The sequence below is a fragment of the Cyanistes caeruleus genome, chromosome 14 (assembly GCF_971803275.1).
Source record: "Cyanistes caeruleus chromosome 14, bCyaCae1.hap1.1, whole genome shotgun sequence".
Taxonomy (NCBI): domain Eukaryota; kingdom Metazoa; phylum Chordata; class Aves; order Passeriformes; family Paridae; genus Cyanistes; species Cyanistes caeruleus.
Genome location: NC_141714.1, coordinates 11883528 through 11904833, shown reverse-complemented (window position 1 = coordinate 11904833; position 21306 = coordinate 11883528). Strand labels below are relative to the sequence as shown.

General features: G+C 42.7%; 1 protein-coding gene across 15 annotated transcripts in view; it reads right to left on the bottom strand.

Annotated features, from left to right (window-relative positions):
* Positions 1-21306, bottom strand: part of IL1RAPL2 (interleukin 1 receptor accessory protein like 2) — a 366669-nt gene that overhangs the window by 289364 nt on the left and 55999 nt on the right. Inside the window, exon 2 of one of the 15 annotated variants that reach the window (XM_086850197.1) lies at positions 19825-20019. The exons of 13 other annotated variants lie outside the window; for them this stretch is intronic. The gene's annotated coding sequence lies outside the window, so the exon portion shown is untranslated. The remainder of the gene's footprint in view (positions 1-19824; positions 20020-21306) is intronic. One more of the 15 variants, XM_086850199.1, reaches the window with a different exon arrangement.

The following is a 21306-nucleotide window of genomic DNA, read 5'->3' as shown; positions in this document are numbered from 1 at the left end:
CCAGTCTACATCTGGGATGGGATTTCCAGCAGACACTGGAACACTGGCTCTCCCTTTAACCCAGGGGGAGCACAAAGCCCATGACTTCAATGGAACAAATACCTGCAGCTTGGTCTTTGTTACGAAGTGCAGTGTGACAGGGCCAGTCTGGGGGGTGAAGCAGAGGGTGCTGAGGACCAAACCCCCACATTTGATGCCTTCTGGCTGTTTTCAGTCAGACCAGCACTAATCTGGTCCCACACACAGAATGCCCATGAGCAGCATGAACCAGGCAGACAATGGGAGCCCATCTTCACATCTGGCCTCACTGGAAAGGAACACAGCCCCTGCACTGAGTCCATCCTACAGAGCAAAAGAAGACTGGAAAGTGGGGACATGTAAGGTTCATGTAAAAATACAGTCCTGAACCATACTAAAATGATGGCAGAATGACTCTGTTTCCATTAAACACTAATGTTTAAAGCTAACTTCACTATAACAACCAGGCCATGTCCAGTGACTGCCCAGAAGTTTAAATATAAAGCAGTTTTCACTCTTTCGTCTTGAACTGTGCTTTGCCAAAAGACCAGCTGATGCAGCTCCATGCAACAAAGTCAACTCACTTCACTCCAACATAATTTGGTTGTCAAGTAATACTCTCACATTTTCTCAAATCTCTATTTAAGGAGCAAAACAAAAAAAGCAACCCAGATTAGAAAAAGAAGTCTTCAAAACCTGCAGATAATACAAGATTTTATAGAGAAGAGGAAAATAGCGAGAGGAAGCTGGAATATAAAAAAAAATGTCAAGAAGAGAGCTTGTACAATTTCAACAACATCCAGCTGCAATTCAACCCCTGCTTCAGCTGTAATCTCTAAATCGATCCAGCTCTGCCTAGAAATGTTTGATTATCTATATGGGCCTATAGTTATATACAACAAGTACAGAAAAAAAGTGGTTTCTATCTCTTTACCGTTACTGTGATTAGCTTTAAAACTTATTTACCTTGAAAGTACTCAAGGGATTGAAGTATTAATTATTTTAAAGGACACTCAATGCAATTGGTGGCCCAGCATTGATGAGTATATCAAGAAAAAAGGAGAATTAATTGGGGACCTTGGGACCTTATTAAAATTTGCTCTTGACTGTAAATTCTATGACCTTCTATGGCTGAACTTCTCTTGATGAGACAACTGCATCTCTGGTATTTAAGAACACCATTTGGTGGAGAAAAATAACCAGACTTTAAAAAAGTATACAAACACATTTGCAATACAAATCAGTAGTTTTCCAAGGAAAAAGATTAGAAAGACTAAAAGCTTTTGTGCTGAACACTGAAACAGGATTTGGTTCCTGTGTGTCTTAGATGCAAACCTCCTCTCAAAGCATCACACCATCAAACTTCAGGAGGCAAAAAGGGCATTCACAAAGCAGTTTTCTTGACAGAGACATCCAAATGGGCAGGATAATGGAAACCTGCACCCTTGCAGGTAACTAGACAGCATATTACTCATCTCTCAGATGTGCAGAAAAGGAAAACCTCACTAGTTCAAACAGCCCTGTTCCATATCAAACTGCCTTGTCCCAACAGTAAAAGAGCTGCTTCCTTCTCCATGCTGGAGATGAGCTACACAGCCCCTTAACATGGCACCAAAGCTCAGCTTCTCCTCCTCCAGAGGTGGACACAGACACACTGTGCATGGGGCAGAGGGCATTCCTCACACACAGACATGCAGGGTCTGTATATGCCCAGGGCTGTCCACACAGCTGCTGTCTTCACACTGCCCACCTCAAATCTGAACCAGCTTCTTAAAAGCCTGCACCAATCACAAATTTTCAACCAGAAAAACTCAATTGGCAAAAGAAACGGGTAAATCTTCATCAGCAGTGTAGAAAACAGCATTGACTGCAAACACTAACAAGATCTCTCCTTTTATCTCATCACCAGCCAGCTTTAACAGCTCTATGGACAGAGAGCATCAGGTGCCTTCTCACCTTTTTGGCATTTAAGCTCCTGTTCATGTTTCATTCAATTATTAGTTTTGTTGGATTTTTCCCTCCCCACTGGCTCCAAACAATGAACTTCAAAAGTTTCAGAGCACAGAAAAACATCTATCAATACCAGCTTACTAGCCACTTCTTACATGCTCTGTGTTATTTCCAAACCTTCGTCTTTGACTACACCAAATCACTTTGTTTCTCTGTGGAAATCCGAATTATGCCACACTCTCCAAGTGAATTAAGCAAAAGATCAAAGAATTGGGAAGCACAGCCCATGCCAGGAGGAGAGAAGGCTTTATCTGTGGCACCACAAGCTTTTTGATACTTGTTTTTGCTGGGTTTTACAGCTTCTTTGAACAAAGCTCTGTGTTTTTATGAGAGGGAAAAAACACTTCCCCTTCTCAGCAAAACTAATCTCCCCAGTCTTTTCGTTTTTATTTCAAAATTTTGGCCATTTTGCTTTTTTTGCCTACTGGAAATCTGCTTTATAGCAGTTAAAATAGTGGCTCTTTTACAGTAAAAATCTCAAATTAAATCTGAAGTCTAGAGTCCTGTTGCTTGCTGGGGAACTCCTCAGACTCACATCACAGGCCAGGGCTTCCATCTTTTGCAATACTTGCACAACTTTGTTTGTTGTAGGGGCTTTCTGAGTATCACCATCTTCTGCTCTCTCTCTTCCCCTGAAGAAACAATTCGCACATTCCCCAGAATTTCTTCCTCAATCTTTTTCTTAATATTCATTTCTCTCCTTTCAATGTCAGCAATGTCAAGTCTGACCCCCCTGTCAGCAGCCACCTGTTTGTCCATCCTCCTCTTCATCTTCAGTGCAACTGCAGGACATGGCTTCAGACTCTTATGGCCTTCCACATCCTGGTGGCTGACAGAAACACAGGAAATTTCCATTTCCTCAGGGCACTCGTCTGTTCCTGCCATTCCCTAGTAACAGCTGAGTAGACTTTTCACAGGCTTCATTTAAAACCCTCATACACTCCCCAGCAATTTGTCCCTTTTGCTTTTTATGCAGATGACTCCCAGAACACTTCTCTTAAGTGAACAATCACATCTTTGCTGTCTCTTCCTTTAAACTTTACTTCCAAATATGGGCAATGTTTGCTGCCATTTCACACAGTGATGAGAAAATCTCCTTTAATATTTCCAGAAATAATATCATTTCAGAAGTCTTCATACTTTTCCTATCTACCACTAGAAAGATAAGCAAAAGGAGTAGCTCCCTGACAGTGGGTCTGTAAGAGGGGTAAGGATCTTCTTTCCTTTCAGTGTACTTGTAATGGGAATAAACCACTTGTAAAGTGCCTGAAAAAATGTACATTTCATAAGCAAAATATTTCTGTTCTGGATTAATGCTAGAAGGTAATGGGAGAAGTTGAATAATACCCTTAGCTGCTGAGAAAAGGGTTCTTTCTAACAAAAGATTTAACTGAATTCTTTTTCCTGTACAATCTTCAAATCTGTTTCAAGTTCTCTCCCACTCCAGCAGTTGTGGTTTTTTGTTTGTTTTTTTTTCTTTTAAAGGAGACTCATACAGAAAGCAAAGCTACATAATTCATGGGGAGACACACCAGACAAACTTTTTTTTAATACTGACACATAAGGCAGGGCTAGGTGGATGGAGAACCCCCAACTCTAGACCACATTTTAAACATTTTTATAATCCAGACAACAGCTGAGAGCCATTGCTCACCAGAGACTCAGCTGATGCCTCACAAAGTTGTCTTTCTTGAGTACTCCAAATAAACCCTTCCCTTGCAGCTGCTTCCAAGAAGCCTTTCCTTTCCCCTGCTGCTCCTACTCTGCCAGGGAGAAAAGGCTATATAGCAAGGCAGGAATTGCCCTTCCTTCAAAATTTTCCTGATTTTTTTTTAACAGAGAAACAAAGTTATTAAGATACCTGTGGGTAAAACAGGTCAGTTGAAAAAAATACTTCCGTTTTGACCAAAACCTAAAGTTTAAGTTTTGGCTTGATTCTACATGGGAGACACACCAAAACCCCAATCATTTTCTTACAGCACTAACACAGTCTACCAGAGCTGAATAGCTTTAATAAACACACACATGGTTAGAACAAGATCATCTTGCAGCAGGCTCCTTCCCCTGAGACCAGCTAGAGTTATATTTCAAACCGTGAAGGAAGCAAGCAGAGATTATTCCCCAAAACCCCTGCTAAGGGAAAGGAGGGCAAATGGAGATAAATCAGGATTAAGGTGAAAAAGGAAATAAGAAACTGAGTTTCCCTCTGGGAAATATGTAATTATATCTCTGAGTTCCTCTTCTAAGCATAGGCCTGAGGCAGACATTTCAGGTCTATGCATTTGTAGCTTCCACACAAGTTGGGCAGATAATCCTAAACTTTTCAGATTTATCATTATTATCAGCAGAGCTCCCCTCAGGTTCTCCATGCAGCCAAAGGTTTCAAATTTATATAAGATCTCAGGGAATGATCCCTCAGACCACACAATAGGAGTAGAGGAAGGATGGGATGGGATTAAAACTGACATTGTGCCAGAACTCAGCCTGGATGATTACCAGGAACAGCAAGAGAACCTGCTCAGAGAGAGGGCAAATCTTCCTGGGCTTACAGCTGCAGGAAGTGCTAAGATTGCTTCAGAGAAGCTACACTTGAGATGAGGAAATAACAAAAAAAGAAATACAGCCAAAGCATCCACATTGCAGCCAGCAAAGGCACCAATCCTTCAGAGCCCAGGTTTTTCCCAGTCTGGCATGAGGCTCCACCTCAGGGTGTGCTCAGCCCTCAGCTTTCACAGCACAGGGAGCAGACCTGGGACCAATGCCAACCACATGCCACTGAAGGTCTAGTTGGCAAGCCCCACACAAATTTGTAACCCAGTTCCACAGCTTGTGCATGTCACCCAGAGGCTATTTACCCATCCCAAGTGAGTGTGCAGCACTGGCCTGGACGGGATGCTCAGGCAATAGGATGCAGCCCAGCTCCTCAGATTGGCTCTGCCAGCTCCCATCACAACAGCACAAAACTAAATAAAAGCAACCTGCCCCAGGAAAAGAGTCCTCCAGAAGAGAACACAACCACCAAAATGGCATGGCAGGACCAACAGGGCAGACGTGGATCTGTGTTGTGAGCGGCAAGAGCAGAGTCCCAGGACTACTGAGGCTGGAGGGATTTGTACAGCTGTGCCCCAGGCAGTTCCATTCACCAAAAGGCAGCACAGCCCTTGGACTGCTGAGAATATCACAGCAGTAAATAAAATGAGAGCAAGCAAAGGAGTTCGTCTTGATTTAACTTCAGATCCTTGTTTTAACTTGAGAAAATTCAATTAGTTTCTACCCAGAAGCAGTTTAGCTGCCATTGTTGGCAATCAATGGTCCCTAAATGCTGAGAAACTGGCAACTGTTCAATGTGCTGGCAGAGAGGCTTTCCTAATTAAAGATGTCACTTTTCCAGCTAATTTAAGTCTGCCATCTCTTTAAAGTACCAATTGCCACAACAAAATATGAATAGGAAATTGACTTTCTGTGCATCTGTTTTTGCAAAATACTTCCTTGGAGTCATATGTTTCAGCTTAAATGGTTTAGGTCACTTGCTGGGAGGCGATAGCAGAGCTTTGTTCTGCCTCCCGAATACCTCTTAAATAAAGAAAAATAAGCGGGGTTCTGTCATCTGCAGGAATGGAAAAGGTATTTGTTGGCTTTCTCAGCATCAGTGAGCTGTACTGATTTTGTTAGTATAAAGGAAATCCACACTGGGTAAGTCTGCTTATCTAAACAGCTTCCATCACACTGCATACTTATCCACACAACTTCCCTGGGGATAGGGAAGTGCTGTTATACCTGCTGGAAGGAAATGTAGAGGCATACAGCTGAGGCACAAAGATTTTTAGATGTCTAACTTCCACTAAAGTCAAATTTCTGACTCACCCTATTTAGCTCCTTTCCATAATAGCTAAATAATATTTCGTTTTTTTCTGAATCCAGCTATCCCAACATTTTCGCCAAATCATGCATTTTTAAGACTACTTGCACTCTGGCAACTAAAGGAAAGCAATGCCTGTGCACCTGGGAATGGAATTCCTAAGGTCAGTAATAAAGCAGCATCCTAACTTCAGCACAGTACCTCATGCATCCACAGCTGTGCTCACTCCAGTCCTTCCTGCTGAAGCCCCAAACTCAGCATCATTCTGGGTCAGCCAAGGGAGGGAGCACAAATCCCAGCAGAGCTGTCTTCATTGAAAGGACTTCCAAATCTTCTCACTCCTCCTAATTTCTTCTTTTTTAATGGTCTATTTCTGAATCTTTTTAATGGTCTACTGTGAAGATAGAGCCAATATAGTCAATCTCTAAATTAGTTTTCTTTACTCCACAAGCCTCTGACAAACAAAGCAGTTAAAAGCAGAACTTCAAATCTTCTCCTTTCCTCTCATCCAAACATCAGAAAGGCCACTGAATTTTGTTTTAATGGAATTCTAGATAAGAACCATCCTCTGCTGAGTGCCACAAGAAATAAACCCCTTATTTTTGACTGGGACTTAAGGCCTTACTATTGTACACAAGAGTTAAATTCAGCATGGATGAGATGCATTCAACCACCAGGGTAGTAACTCACATGAGCATTACTGATACCAGGCTGTGTTTCGTAAGCTTGAAAATAGTGGCTGGCTAGGTAGACTTGAAGCAAGTCACAAGTTATTTATAATTTATTAAAATTTATTTTAAACAATTCCTCTCCCACACCATCATTTGATCAGCTCTGTTTACAGTCTACAAGTGTGGAGCAGAGGCGTGCAGCATTAATTACACCACTGGGCTCTCCCACCCCCAGGTGTGACAGAACAGACCCACACTTCCTTCCTGAAATGGAAACCTCCTAACATAGGTAGGAAAGGGGGAACATTTTATTCTTGTTTTTCCCCTGCCAATGCAAGTTCACCTATTCCCAATGCAGTATACACTACTGTCTCCTCCTGGAGCCTAGGAAGGACTTCTGGCAGTGACAAAGCCTCTGGGAACCGAAATAAGGGACTTTCACCAGGGAAAGAGCATGGATATATCCTTTCCTCACATCTAGTTCTCTAGAACAGCAGTTCCTGGGACTCTACCTCCCTCCTCTTCAAAACGTGTTGCTTGAATTCCCTAATCCCAGGGGAGAATCACAGAATGATTTGCTTTGATGAATGCTTTAAAGATCATCTAGTTCCAATCCCAACAGAGACACCTTCCACTAAACCAGCTTGCTCAAAGTCCAATCCAACCTGACCTTGAGTATTTCCAGAGTGCAAATGCAAACCCCAAATTAGTTGCAAATAATTGCTCTAGACTGTGAGAATGGTAAGATTTTCCAAGCCCAATTCAGCAATGCCACCATTGTGCCCTGCTCCAGTCCTGGGGCTGGCTATGAACTCTGTACCCCACAACCAAGGTCAATGAGGCTTTCTTTTTTTAAATTAAGTCACAGAGCACTGGAATGAATGCTATGCAGAACTAATTTGTCAACCCAACCACAGTGTCTTTATGTCTGCATATTTGTTGGCGAATTCCGTCCCTCTCTCCCTGGTCCGTGTCCTCCCTTCCTGAACGGGCACATCATGGCTGAAGTCAATACATGGACTGTCTGCCCCTGCTCTGCCCCCTCCAACACAACAGCACATGTTGCACTTTCAATTCTCCCTCCAGAAACACCCAATTATTCTCATCATTCACTGTGTAATAGCAAAGTGATGCCAGGAGAGGAACAGAGGCAGCACCACCACCCTGGGGCACCTCCAGCCCTCACCCCAATTCCTGCAGCTGCTGATCAGAGCAGCATCCACTGGGTACCTTTCAGAGGCTCACTGTGGGACACACAGCAGCTCTAATCTAAAACTTCCTGATCCTTCAGGAGGCTGCAGGATGGATAAATCAGAGGGTGGCCCATGGCTCCTGCAGCCTCTGCCTTCCCCAGCACACACATGACAGTAACCACTGCCCACCCACCCTTCAGGACAGGATATTCCCATCTGCAGGCATCAAAACTCACAAACAAAACCATCCCATGAGCAGCTTATTACAGGACAACATCCAAAGGCAAAGCCTTTCCTTAGCTCTCCCAGAAGGGTTCTGTGCAGAGCAGGAGCCCACTCAGCACACTGTGGCAGGGCAGAGCACTCATGTCCTCAGGTGTGAGGCAGAAGTAGTGCTGGAAATCAGGAATACAGCTATAAAACACAAAAACCAAGAATCTCAGAACATTATCAGACCTACTAATTACTCAGTCTAGCAACACAAATGCAATATGGAAACATTCATCACCAAGAAAATAAAAAAAAATCTTCACAACTTATATACATACACACATATGTGCACATACAGTTTACTCTACAAAAATAAAATATTTAACTGCATATTTTGCATCAGCACATTTCATCTTAACTCAGGGACATATCATCCATATTCCAAGTTATTTTATGTACACAGCAGCTGTGTACCAACACCTCCACGAGGAAACCTGCCGGATACTTCTGCCTCCACCTACCCAAGCGCTAATGGAAAAATAACCTGCACAAATACATCTGTCAACACACAGAGAAAATTTGTATCCCTTGGAGCAATAATCACATCACATTTGGCTTTCCATGAGCACTTGGAACTCCTTTGCACGAGGAAAGACTCCCTGCCGGTCAGCACTTGAGACAGTGACAATCCACACCCGAGCACCCAGGCCTGTTCCCTGCTGCACTGGCCGAGCAACACGCTCACTGCCTCTCCTTCTTCGCTCCCATTTCTTTCCATGCAGCAGCACAGGTCTTGCCAGAGAAAATTTGCCTCCTAATTCCCATTGGGAGGAACCTTGAGCTGTGTCTTTTTAATGCTGTCCTATGACAGCCCAAAGCCTTGTGTGTGACACAGCAACATCTGGAGAAGGAGAGAGTCCAGTTTCTGTAAAGATTCGTCTCCAGGCCACTATACTCAGCACAGATTCTATGAATTATGACAACAATAAAAATCAGCAAGGACAATGTCCACAATTCCATGCACAACCCCAAAGGATCTGATGTGCCATTGCTCAGGGCAGAGCTGCTCTCTGTTCTCTGGATAACTGTGAATACCTGACCTTCCCCCCTACAAGACAACACCCTTTGGTTTTGCTGCCATCACAATCCTGCCTAGAGCACACACACAGACAGACCCCAGGAAGGAGTGGGAGGGATACAATTATTTCTGTTTAAATTACTCCCAGTTTAAAACTGTGGTTCAAAAGAAAAGGAAAAAGAAAAAATACCAACACAAAATCCCCAGCGTGGCTGCTGAGGGTGGCTTGTTCTCCAACCATCTGTGTTCCTGGCAGGAGCCATTCTGCTCCTACACATCCTTCAGCACCTTCTGCTCCCTCAAGTGTTACACAACTGTACAGTGAAGGAAAATCAACAGAATTACCAAGTGGCCAAGTACAGAATTACCACTGAGGCTGAGTACATTGGTCTCCTGTCACCTCTGTCTGGTACAAGCTCAAGGAAACGAGTTGATCTCAGCTCTAGCCTGTGGCGACTACTCCATTTAATAATTACTAATTACTTAGGAGAGAAGTGAAGAACAGCATAAAATTAAGTGATACCGTTGCTCCTGGCTCCCTCTCATTTGTACAGATTATTATTGTCTGTGGTTGCACAGCCTTGCCCTGCACTGACACCAGGGACTGGCATTTCAGCCTCTCTCAGTTCCTGTGGATCAGCTTCTCTCCAGTCCTGCTTTTGAGCTTTTCTGCTGTGCAAAGTTCATTGTAAGCCCAAATCTGAATCCATATTTTCCATATGTTCTGCCTTTTGGATTCAGGATCTAAAATTACCTTGGTTGTCACAAAAATAGGAGCTTACAATTCCCCTTTGCCTTGCAATTAGCTCTCTAAATCTTAATTGTGGGAGCCAGATTTTCTAGCAGAGTTCATTCATAAGCAGAGTGAGTCAGCTGCAAAATATTTATCACAGTCCAAATTCTCTCAAATTTTCAGCATTTGGATAACAGAATTCTGTTCTGATCCAGGTCTAGGAATAATAACAGAAAAATTATAGGAGGCCAGAAAAATCATAAATCATTTTCATCAGAAAGCATGATTCTCCTTCAGGAAGAAGCCTGCCAATTCTTGTACTGAAACTGCAATTTACTCCTTTAAACTTCTTTACAGTTCTGTAAATTGCAAGACATGATCTCAAGAACACTGAACAATTATTCTAACAATGAATTTCTTTTTTTCCCAATCAGCTAGCTAAAAAAAAAATTATCAGCATGAAATTTATCAGTCTGATCATTTAAGCACCTTCTTTAAAATACAAAAACTAAGAGAATCTTCAGCATAAAATTATATCTGTTTTATCAAAAGACATATGTACACCACTGCTAAGTAAAAAAGCCTCAAAATACTGTAGAACAAGTAAAATCTGATGTAAATTACCTTCCCCCACCCCCAATATCCACCAATCTCAATAGAAATTTCAGTAATTAAAATTAAGAGCCAACAAAGTACTACCAGGAGTAGGTACCTCCTGATAGGTGCTCAACACTAACTAAAATACGCAGTTCTGTACTCACACTAAGTGCTCACAATGTCAACAGCACTCTTAATAAATGGTTGCATTTGTTATGCTTTCTTAAATAATTATTTGCTAGAAGATCATAATCATCTAATAAAAATGTGTTTGGTTTTGAACCAGACCTAATTATAGGTTTTAATGGTGATATGCACTGGAATCCATTAGCAAGTACTACATAGAAAAGGTGACATAAAATCAAAAATTTATTTGGTGAATTGAGGCCTTGATCTATAGGAAATCAATGGGTTTTAAGTGCTTGAAACCTAACTGTCTTTTCAAAATTAAATTAATGCAATTATTGTGGTTTTTAACAAAAAACACTGCAATCATCCCAAAAAAACCCTCTTGCATTTGTGCCAAAGATTTTTTTTCCTTCCTCCATGTGCAGAAGAAACAAATTAATAACCTGAAAAATTCCAGATTTCAGCTACTCCAAACAGTGCAGTGAATTTCTGAGCAGGTGCAGAAATCAAACCATGCACTTTTTAACTGCAGGACTGAAAAAGAGAAATATTTACTTGCTGGTCACAATCTCTTAGTGTACCTGGAGGATCAAGGATTTTTAGGATCAACTCCTAATCAAGAGTACCAACTCCTCTTTTGTCAATGTGTGTCAGAGTTTTAACATCTTTTAAACACCATTCCTTTGTATTTATGACTGAATTACAGTTCAATAAGGCAACCCACTGAATCATCACACTTCCTCAGGATAAAGATTCTGCATGTTAACAGCATCTCCCTCCCCAGATGTCCTTCAGGCAAAACTGAAAAATGACTGCAGTGTGCTTATCCTGGTGACATGAGTTACCTCTCTGAATATTTCTCAGTGCAAAGCCAGACAAGAGTCTCACAGGGGGAAAAAAAGAGGGGAAAAAAATGAGAAATGTCAATTTACATGAAGTGCACCGTAATGCCTTCCTTTGTCAAAGAAATCATCTGAGTTTCCAAGTACCAATATCTATAGCAATAAAAAAAAACAACTTCAGAAGAAAAGGGAAACCTTGATCCACAAAACTCTGTTCCAGTATTTGGAGGCTTTTAAAGACTTGGTGTAACTGCACATTTGCTTTAAATTACTAATCTCTCTTCAACTGCACAGCAGAACCGTTCCTGGCTACGGGACACAGCTTCCTAAAATGCTAGTTGTTGAAGTAATGCTTCAAGAAATGAATATGCTAGCTGGTATTGGAAATCATAGGAGCATTATTTACCTCTATTGAATGCTGATCTAGATGCTTAGGAAATAAAATGCAGATTAATTAAGTGCTTTTATCTAAGGAACTTTGATTTGATAATAATTAGTTTAAATATCAGCTAGTATTTTCTTACTTCAAGCACTTCAATTATTATTAACAATAGAATGGATGTTACTGCAATAGCAATTTCTCATGCCAGTGGAAAGGACTTTTAATATAAATTCATAATGACACCATTGTATGGACCTGATTCTAATCAAGGAAGCATGCCATGCATCCAAAATTGGTGTTCGTGAGTCACAACCTGGTTTCCCACTGTGGATCCTGCTCCTGTTTCTGCCATGCCTTCCAAAGGCACCCAGCAGTGCTGCCTGCAGGCTGGCTCCAGAGCCAGCAGTACAAGGGTGCAGGGGCTGGAGCCTACCCACTTCCATTTGTTCCATTAAGAGGTGGATGTATTTATTCATTTTTGCATTTTGCTACATGCAAGTCCATCTCTCAATCACCTTTTCTGGGAGTTACATTAAAGAAGAAGGTACAGGCAGCAAATGCACCAGGCTGCCAACCAGCCCTTACAGGGTCAGTATCAGCACCCCAGTGGACACAGCTTCCAGCTACTGGTGTGTGACTGACCAATGGAGCATGCCAGGACAGGATTACAACTTAATTCAGAGCAGTAACTGCACGCTTTGGAATGCTTGAACATGTGCTGGGTAAATTCCTCAGGAACTACTCAGCCAAAGGTAGAGAGTGGCATATCCTCTATCCACTCCACAGCTGATGGAGGAAACACAGATGGGCTGTTCCAAACACAGGGGAGCTGGAGGAGGAACATTTGTATTCAGAGTTCACCACTGGAGATGGCAAGCAAGAGGAGGACTCTGGCCATCAGCACTCCCTCTGACTCTGGTGAGGCACCACAGATAGAAAGAGACCTGACCAGCAGTGCTCTCTGGACTTCTAGACCTCCCTGGGGTTCAGTGCTTTGCAGAAAAGGTTCCTGCAGGTGGGAGGCAGCAGTAGATTGTGTAGGTGTTGGACGCTGCAGTTTGAGATGTATTCTGTTGCCTCCTGCACATGACTCACTGAGTAGCTCTGCACAGCTATTTTCAAATCATGAATCTGCAAGGCAGACCCCCTTTGGCTAACAACCCAGCTAACTGGGGAGAAAAAAACAATGCACCTGTCTCATCCTGAGTGCTGAAGTAGCAAATGCTTTCTGAGCTTTATTTGAGAAATGGGACAGTCATGGCTGTTCTTCTAGTTTTAGAACAAAATTTCCATCTAAAAATAGCATGGCAAATCACCACTGTAGGATCTCTGCTTTCTTAGACACACAGCCATCCCAGAGCACCTGTCTAGAGAGCTGCCCCAGCACATCCCAGAGTCTGCAGATGGCAATTATTCTGCATGTTGAATATATACATTCCATCTGTGTGTGTATGTGTCTAGGCACATGTGTTTTTCCATTCTAGTACATCTGTATAATACATCTTTTCTACATGAATTAAGCCAAACAGTGATCACAACATGTTATTTAAATATCACTAAGGATTAGAAGATTCAGAAAGACTCCAAACCCCATAAAGTGATGCTAAGCAGGATTACTTCCTGACAGCATGTGGATACATGTGTAAGCTGATTATTTATTTTCATGACCTACATTGGCACATTCAGAAAAGCCACAGTCCTCTCCCTTCTCAGAATGAAATCAAACTGTATACCTCCTAGTGATGGACTCAAAGTCATCTTCTTTTCTTTCTTTTTAAAGAACAAAAAGCAGAGAAAGATGAGAGAGAGACTTCAGCAGCTGAAACAAGGTGGAACTGCTGAGCTATAGGAATAACCACAGTGTTGAGCCAATGGCATTCAAAGAACTAACAGTGGGGATAAATTGGGAAGAAAAAAAAAAAAGTGGTAAGGAGCATGAATCTCAAGGTAGATACAAGGTCAGAGCAGCTTTGGGAAGAAAGCTAAAAGATGGAAAGGTGAAAAAAAAAAGAAAAAAACCCATCAGGGACTATTCACATTCATAACATTGTTTAAGTATTTGGTATGCTCCTGCTTACTTACTGCTAGTTCATACTACACTGCTTACGAGAACAGAAACATTGCTAATTACAAGGTGCTGCATACACAGAGCAATGCCACTGCTATTCCTTACAGGTCAAGGGCAGCACCCTGTGTTACACTGCTCAAAAGAGGCTAAACAATGCAGTAACTGTCTGCAGAATCATACAAGCAAAAAATGTCATTTTTCACGCACAGAGCAGTTACATTTCTTCACACATGTAATCTTCAATTACTAAAGAAACTGTGATGTCAAAAATAAAGCTGCCAAAACAATAAGGGACTGAAGATAGTTTCTATTTTCAGACTCACATCTCTCTTGTTTTACATGGAGATTGTAACACAGGAATGCAGCACAAGAGGAGAAAGCAGCATTAAGTGGCCTGTGTACTACACCCAGGCTACACAGACAAAGACTTTCAATTAATGCCAGTGCTAGTTTTTATTTAGACTATGCTTGGAAGTGACAGTAACCAGTACTTCCAGCATTTACAGGATTATGGGGATTTTTAGTGTTCAAGACTGAGATGGTAGAGGACTATTTGTAATACAATATCCAGCCCTGCCAAAAAGGGCTCTAACACTAAAGGCAAGGGATAAAATGTGCTGGTTGCAGCATGTTTTCCTCTACCCAGATTAAAAGCTGTTCAATAGAAGTATAATAGAATCTGTAAATCTACTCTGGCTCAAGAATGGTGTGCCTGACATTGAAGATACAGAGCTGTCAAAGTGGAGATAACCTGCACAGTGAAGAGCAGGCCTCCAGGTATGGATAATGCATCATCTGACAGCATTTTAGTTAAATTAATAAATTAAACCAACATAAAAAACTGGTCATATCACAGCCTACTTTAAGCTTTAAAATAAATACACGTTTTATCTGTTTCCTTTAAAAAAGTATGCTGTAATTAATTTGTTTTATAATTAATTTCTATGAAAATTCTAATGCACAGTGAACACCCCGAGCCAGTGCTCTGGCACACATTGCCCCAGCAGTGGCACTGGCATGTTCAGGGAGAGGCTCCAGCTGCTGGCACACCAGGGAAGATCACACAATCCCCGTGCAGAGGGGCTCACAGGCACTGCCCTGCATCCCTGAGCTGCCTCCTGCTGCAGCTCCTGCAGAACGAGGTGCAAGAACTGCCTGAATCCTACATTTTTTCAGGTTTTTCTTTTGCTTTCAAAAGTCTGCAAAAAACATCCCAGGAGCAGGATTTAAGGCTTGATACGTTTTCTCTCTAGAAAAGCCTCCAAGACTGTTCTATACATCCCCACTTCTTTACCACACTTAACCCTGATACTTTCCACTGAGATGTACTCCCTTGCACTCTGGGGTCGCTCCTCCTGTTCCATATTGTGGCTCCTTCACCCTGTTTCCTCTGCCAAAAAAGCTGCCCTTTACCCAAAGCTGAACCCCCCAAAAAGGAACAAACAATCCCTATGTTTGAGCAGCTGCTGTGATTTCCACGTGAGAGGTTTTCCCTTCCTCTACTACCCTGTGCCACCACTGCAGCTGAATACCCCAGGCAATTAAGGACAGATCCTGCAACCTTCCATGCAGGCAAGGCTCCTCTTACACTGCTAAGAAAGAACCCCCATGGTGATCTTAATTTCAGCAATGAAATTACTCCAAAACCCTTCCATCAGTTACCTGCTTATGGTACTGAAGATTTCTAAAACATAAATGAAATTTCTAAAATAGAAATTAACAGAGTAATTCCAGCACAAAGAATGACAACACAGAACCAGACCCAGTCCTACAGCTCTTTCCAAGTTCAGGCAAAGGATAACCAGCACAGACACACTGTGAGCATCAACAGGAAGAACCAGACAGAAAATGCAACATCCCAGCACAAGAAGAGGCTAAAATTTCAGAGCACCAGTAGTCACAGACCCGAAAAACCTTCCAGATGCAAAAACCTACAGCCAGGTTTCATCATTACATATGATGGACTACCTCAACCTTTATAGCTCCTCTAGCAGTCCCATCCTGTTCTGCACCAGCTGCAACAAATTAATGTTACTGATGGTAGCTTACAGAAGGAAAAGGTAGAGATTTGAGCTGATTAAGATAGCATTTAACCCAGTAACTCTAGTGTGGAAGGGGACTGGAGTTTTGATCAACTGAATTAACAACTTCACTTTTGATCTAGCTGAGAGAAATCCACAAACATCAAAAGCAGGTTTTACTTAGCCCTCTTAATATCTGCAACTTGCCCTAAGATGCCAAGTCTTCTCATGGATATTGGACATGAATCACAAATCCTGTGATTACACCTGCCAAGAATCCTCTGAAGAGGCGTAGGATTTCCTCCCCCCAACACCTCTTCCCTAGAAAAAGCTGGTTCCTGCTGAATACACATCTCAGAACAAATCAGCAAGACATTGACCTGTTTGGGTGTCAAATCATTAGTACAAACAGAAAACTTCAGAAACACTGAAGAAAAGAAAGAAAAAAAGATGCTTTGCAATAAAGGCAAGAATGGACTGCATCTTTAAAGGTCAGGCTCTTGTCAGAACAAGGAAATTTATGGAATATATGTAAGTGGCAGGATCTTCAGATGCATCTCAAGAATAAACAGGGTGAGATGCTTTCAAATGACGTTTGAAGTGCCTGGAGAAGAGACTGAGGGTCTCACCAGCGAGGGATTAGCCAGGAGGGACAGGGGCTGGTGAGCAGGCAGAAGTCATCTCAGCAGCCAGGACAAGGCTGAAAAACCACCAAAGCCAGTGGTGTCCACAGTGCCAGCAGCCCCATGCCAGCCCCACAGCTGGGGCAGGATGGAGGGAGCTCACTGGAAACCAAACCTCACCTACCTGATTTACAGGACAGGCAGGTGTGCCCTGACAAACACATTAACACACACACATTCCACAGATCTCAAGATGTGCATGCAAAACACTCGTTTTTCCCAGGATTTCTACTATTTCAGCTTTATAAAATTACTGCTTTAAGTTAGTTTACAGCCTGCCAGTTGGCTGCATTTCAGAGCTATTCCAGCCCACACAGCTAGGTTTTTTTTAAGGCACAAAAAAGATGGGGGGGGAAAAAAAGTCTGAACAATGTCATAATCTTGATGAAAGGTAAATAATTCCAATCATTTTCTATTAGGAAAGAACTGGTACACTAAATCCCACCATTCTGACAAATTTTGAAGGAAGATTACAAGAAGGCTTTTAGCTACCTCTCATCCTTATCCTATTTTATGCAAATGAAGCACTGCAAGACTGGCACCAGTCACCACTCTTCATCCAAAAACTGGTTTCTCCAAACCACCTTTTCCTCTCCAGCTCTTCACCTACATTCTAACCCTCACCAACTAAACTGAAGGTCAAACCATTTTTTGTAGTTGAGATACAGGAAGAAGCTACTGCAGCAACCAGTCTGCAAGGTGAGGAAGCACAGTTCATAACAACACCACGGATGCTACAAACAGCAGAAGGCAATTCATCTCCTGTGCATGACCCATGGCTCATCAAACCTTCAAGACAAGCAGAGATTATTCAAAAGCACCAACACTTGAACACAGCCATCAAACACCAAGCACCTGCATGCACACTGCACACGCTAGTATGTGACAATGTCACTGCTCCCAGGTGACAAAATACACAAGGCAAGAGAAATCTCCTGTTACAAATGGCCCAGCAGAGATGTACACGTTCTCCCTTGCAGGTGAAAAACGAGCATGCTGCATCTTCAACCCCAGACTAGGCTGAAAATGGCCCAGCTGACAAACACGACCTGCAGGGTGCCCAGCAGGATGAGACTCTTCCCACACATCTAACCTGCTCAGTCACAAAATCCAGGGCAGAACAGCCCCAGCCACTCTTCTGACATAGTTTACCCTACTTTATCCATCTCTTGCATTTAATAACATTTCTTTTGCTAAACAGAGGAAATTGGATTATAGTGGTTTTCTCCTTCCTATCTCAATGTCTTCCAGGATAAAGAAAGATTCTCCCAGCCACACTCTCAGACCCAGTACTTGCTGCTCCCCAACATGAACCTTGGCTTTCCCAACTATTGGGATACATCCTCTCCCCCCCTGGCTCAAGGCAATCCCAGATTCTGCATGCCTATCACCACACACCTCCATAGCACCATTTGATGCTCAGTGCCTGCCTTGCTTAAAACCTCGTTTCCAAGCCAAACTAAGTGAAAATAGAAGCAGCAAACAGAGATGGTGTCCAAACAGGCAGCCTGTACACAGCATCACCATCACCCTTCTCCTGGGCCCAACCATGTCACTTCCTTTGGATTTTCACCGGATCATCTCGAGCCCTGCCATCCCTGGGAGTCAATGCACAGTCCCCTGAGCCCATTTAGGCCCAGCTCAGCTAACTGCTGGCAGATTTGAACCCTCATGTGCACCTAGAGAGGAACCACGTCCCTCTGTGACTGACTCCTGTCTGTTGTGCATTGCCAAGCACTAGGCAAAGGTTCCCCTTTGCTCCCTCATTTCTTCCCATCCTTCTCAGTAACACATCTGATACTCCAAGCACCAGCTCTCGTTAGCCTGAGCAGGAGCTGTGCACAGAAACCTGAAGCCAGCACTGCCAGACCCCAGCTTTCATCTCATCCCTGGCAAAGCAGGGCAGGCTCGCTGTGATGCTCAGTGAGCAAAGCTCTGAGTGCCTCTTCCTCTCCACAGAACACCAAGGCTGTATCAAAGGGGCTTCAGAGAACGTCTTCAAAACTGCATCTTTGTGCCTGCAATGACGTGCAGGCTCTTACTCATGTCTCTTTTTATTAGATAAAAATCCTTTCAAAGTTGGTAAATTAATGGCTATATGCCAGTCTTAGGGCTCTACAGAGAGGACTAGAAGTCCTAATAGGGTTTGTTCCAAATTTGCTTTCCTAGTAATAACTCTAAAGAAGCAGCTAAATGAACACAACTGCCATATTTTATTTCTACTTTTCACTTTTTTATTTTATTGTAGTATATGTAGTTTCTAATGAAGTATTAAATTCACTGACGGAGAAGATTTTTAAAACATAGAGCAGTAATACATCTTAAACTCACTTTTTATGGAGTATTTTTAGGAACCCCTCCAAAACAGATCTCCAGCTCCCATGGTTGCCATGAAATGTCAGCATTTGACAGCTTCCATACAGTTATCTCTCAGACAACAGTTTCTGTCTGCAATTAGAACAGTAAATGTGGCAAATCTGAAGTGGCTGTTGCTAAATGGTGTCATTTTAAAGACAGGTTAGTGAAGTGACCAAGGTCTGAAAGAGCAAGGTTTGGGGGTATCCTCCCAAATTCAGGATGTGTGGATAATGGGCACACAGCCTTTGATCTTACCAGCTTCCCTCCAGCACTCCAGGAAAGCCTCCAGTCCTCTCTAGTAAAGGAAACTGCCTCATATACTCACAGAGACCTGTACACAGATATGTGCAAACCTGAATGCATAAATCCCTCACATTTTGTTCTTTTTTCCTCAGATACAGCCTTCAGATGGGCAGATTGCAGTGTGGGCTGGCTGTGTTGTTGTTCAGAAGAGGCAAGGTGATAGAAATCAGATGTTGGTAAACTTGGAAGTGCAACGCAAGTTGTTTTCAGCACACTGTGTAACCCTACCTGATGTTTAACATGTAAATATTCCCCATCATCCACCTACAAGCTCCTCAAGCCTTTCCTGAAAGATGAATTGAGGGCTGGCACCTATCTTTTGGTGTAAGTTCCAAGTCTCAAGAGTTTTGCAGAGTATCTTTAATGCTTTTGGTGTACTTCAATAGGATTCTGTACTTGCACTTGTGACTCCACAACTGAATTCAAACACACCAAGACAGCAGCCACTAGGACAAGCAGCTTCTGATACTCAGAAAGCAAAGGTACTTTACAATGTAAGAACCAATTCCCAATTTAAAGGCTTCTCAGTGTTCCTAAAAAGAATTGCAATTTTGAGAATGTATGAAAGAAAATATGCCGGACACGCTAATTGCATCTTCTGTCCTCAAAGACCAAAAGGGAAACCAATTATCACATACACTCAACAGGCTGCAGCACCAAAATACCCACCAGCATTAGGCAGCAGCTCCAGCAGCACATCAGCTTATGTCTGTTATCATTGTGCAATCAGCAGCTGTAAAAGTTTGCTTGAAGAGATGGCACAGGAGGGAAAACACAAGTGAATACAGCTGGCATTTCAACCAGAGTTCATCACACTCTGCAGCTGAGGACAGGAAATTGTTGTTGTTGTTTTGTTATGCTTTTCTAAGAAATAAACAAGAGGAAAAAGAAAATTGTCTCTTCCTGAGCTACTCCCTATCCCTGCAGACCACAAACCCATTCAAGGACTCTGAGTCACAGCCTGAATGTGCACTTTCCCAGAGAAAGGCACCCACAGCAACCCCATTAAAGTGCAGCCAAAAGAGAGAACGGGCTATTTCACAGGCTTCAGTGCCTGACAGCACTTTGATTTCCATCTGGCCACCCGGTATTCAGCCCAATTCCTCTTCTGGAAGTGTCTACAAAAATTAAACTGGAGGAAGAGCATACTTTAGCAAGAGAGTGAGGACAAGTGATTGTAGTCTTGTACACATTCTAGCAAGATCCCCTTTGGATGTGGTTTTGCACAAGGTGCAGCCATTGAGCAGCATTTGCAGAGCACCTCCTTCTCCAGCTCACCCCAGCACCAGGGCAGGCAGCAGCTGCCACATCAGCCCTGCTAAAGGTCTCCAGTCATGCAGGCAAAATTGAATTTTGCTGCCCATGGATCAAGCCTGGGTTGTTCCAGCTTGTGGGAGACACATGAGGAGTCAGACTTGCTGTTCCTGCTGCTGGGGATGGGATAGCAGACAGTCAACAACAGCTGGTGCTGGGACCAAGCCATCTCCTGCTCACACATATGCCTTGTCCCATCCCACAGAGCCCAGCCTGGCTCTCCAGGGCTCTGGCACTGCCGAGGACACGGCAGAGCAGCAGCTGCTGGGACTGCCCCTGCCTGAGCACCCTTCTGCCTTGCCTAGTGCTGCCTTGTTTTCACACCTCAGCCTGGCAAAGCTGCAAAAGCCAGCACAACTCCAGAGAGGCATGGGAAACACCTCTCCACAGCAGAACAGCAAAGAAGACAATATCTCTTATAAGGTTAAAAATATTCTCAAAGCAGTTTTTTAATAGCCTTCCTAAAAAATGAGAAATAATTGCTCTGAATGCTTGTGAGCAAAGCAGGCAGAAGCTGAATTTATTACAAGTAGGAGCTTAAATATTAAAACCTCTTTAGGTCAAGAGATACAGTTAATTTTGAGGACAAAAATTAAGTAACCAGCTTGGTTTTGGACAAATCACATTTTATGAGAAGCAATGCAGTTCACATGCTTTTAATTTATTCCAATGACTTGAAAACCCATCTGTATTTTTTTAATAACAAAGAAACACAAGATCTTGCCAGTGATGAACATATACAAAAGAAAATCTACAACAGCTAGCAAAGAGAGGAAGATCTAGAAACACTGGTGTGAAGAGCCAAGCACAACAGAAGTTAATCTCTGTGCAAGCCAG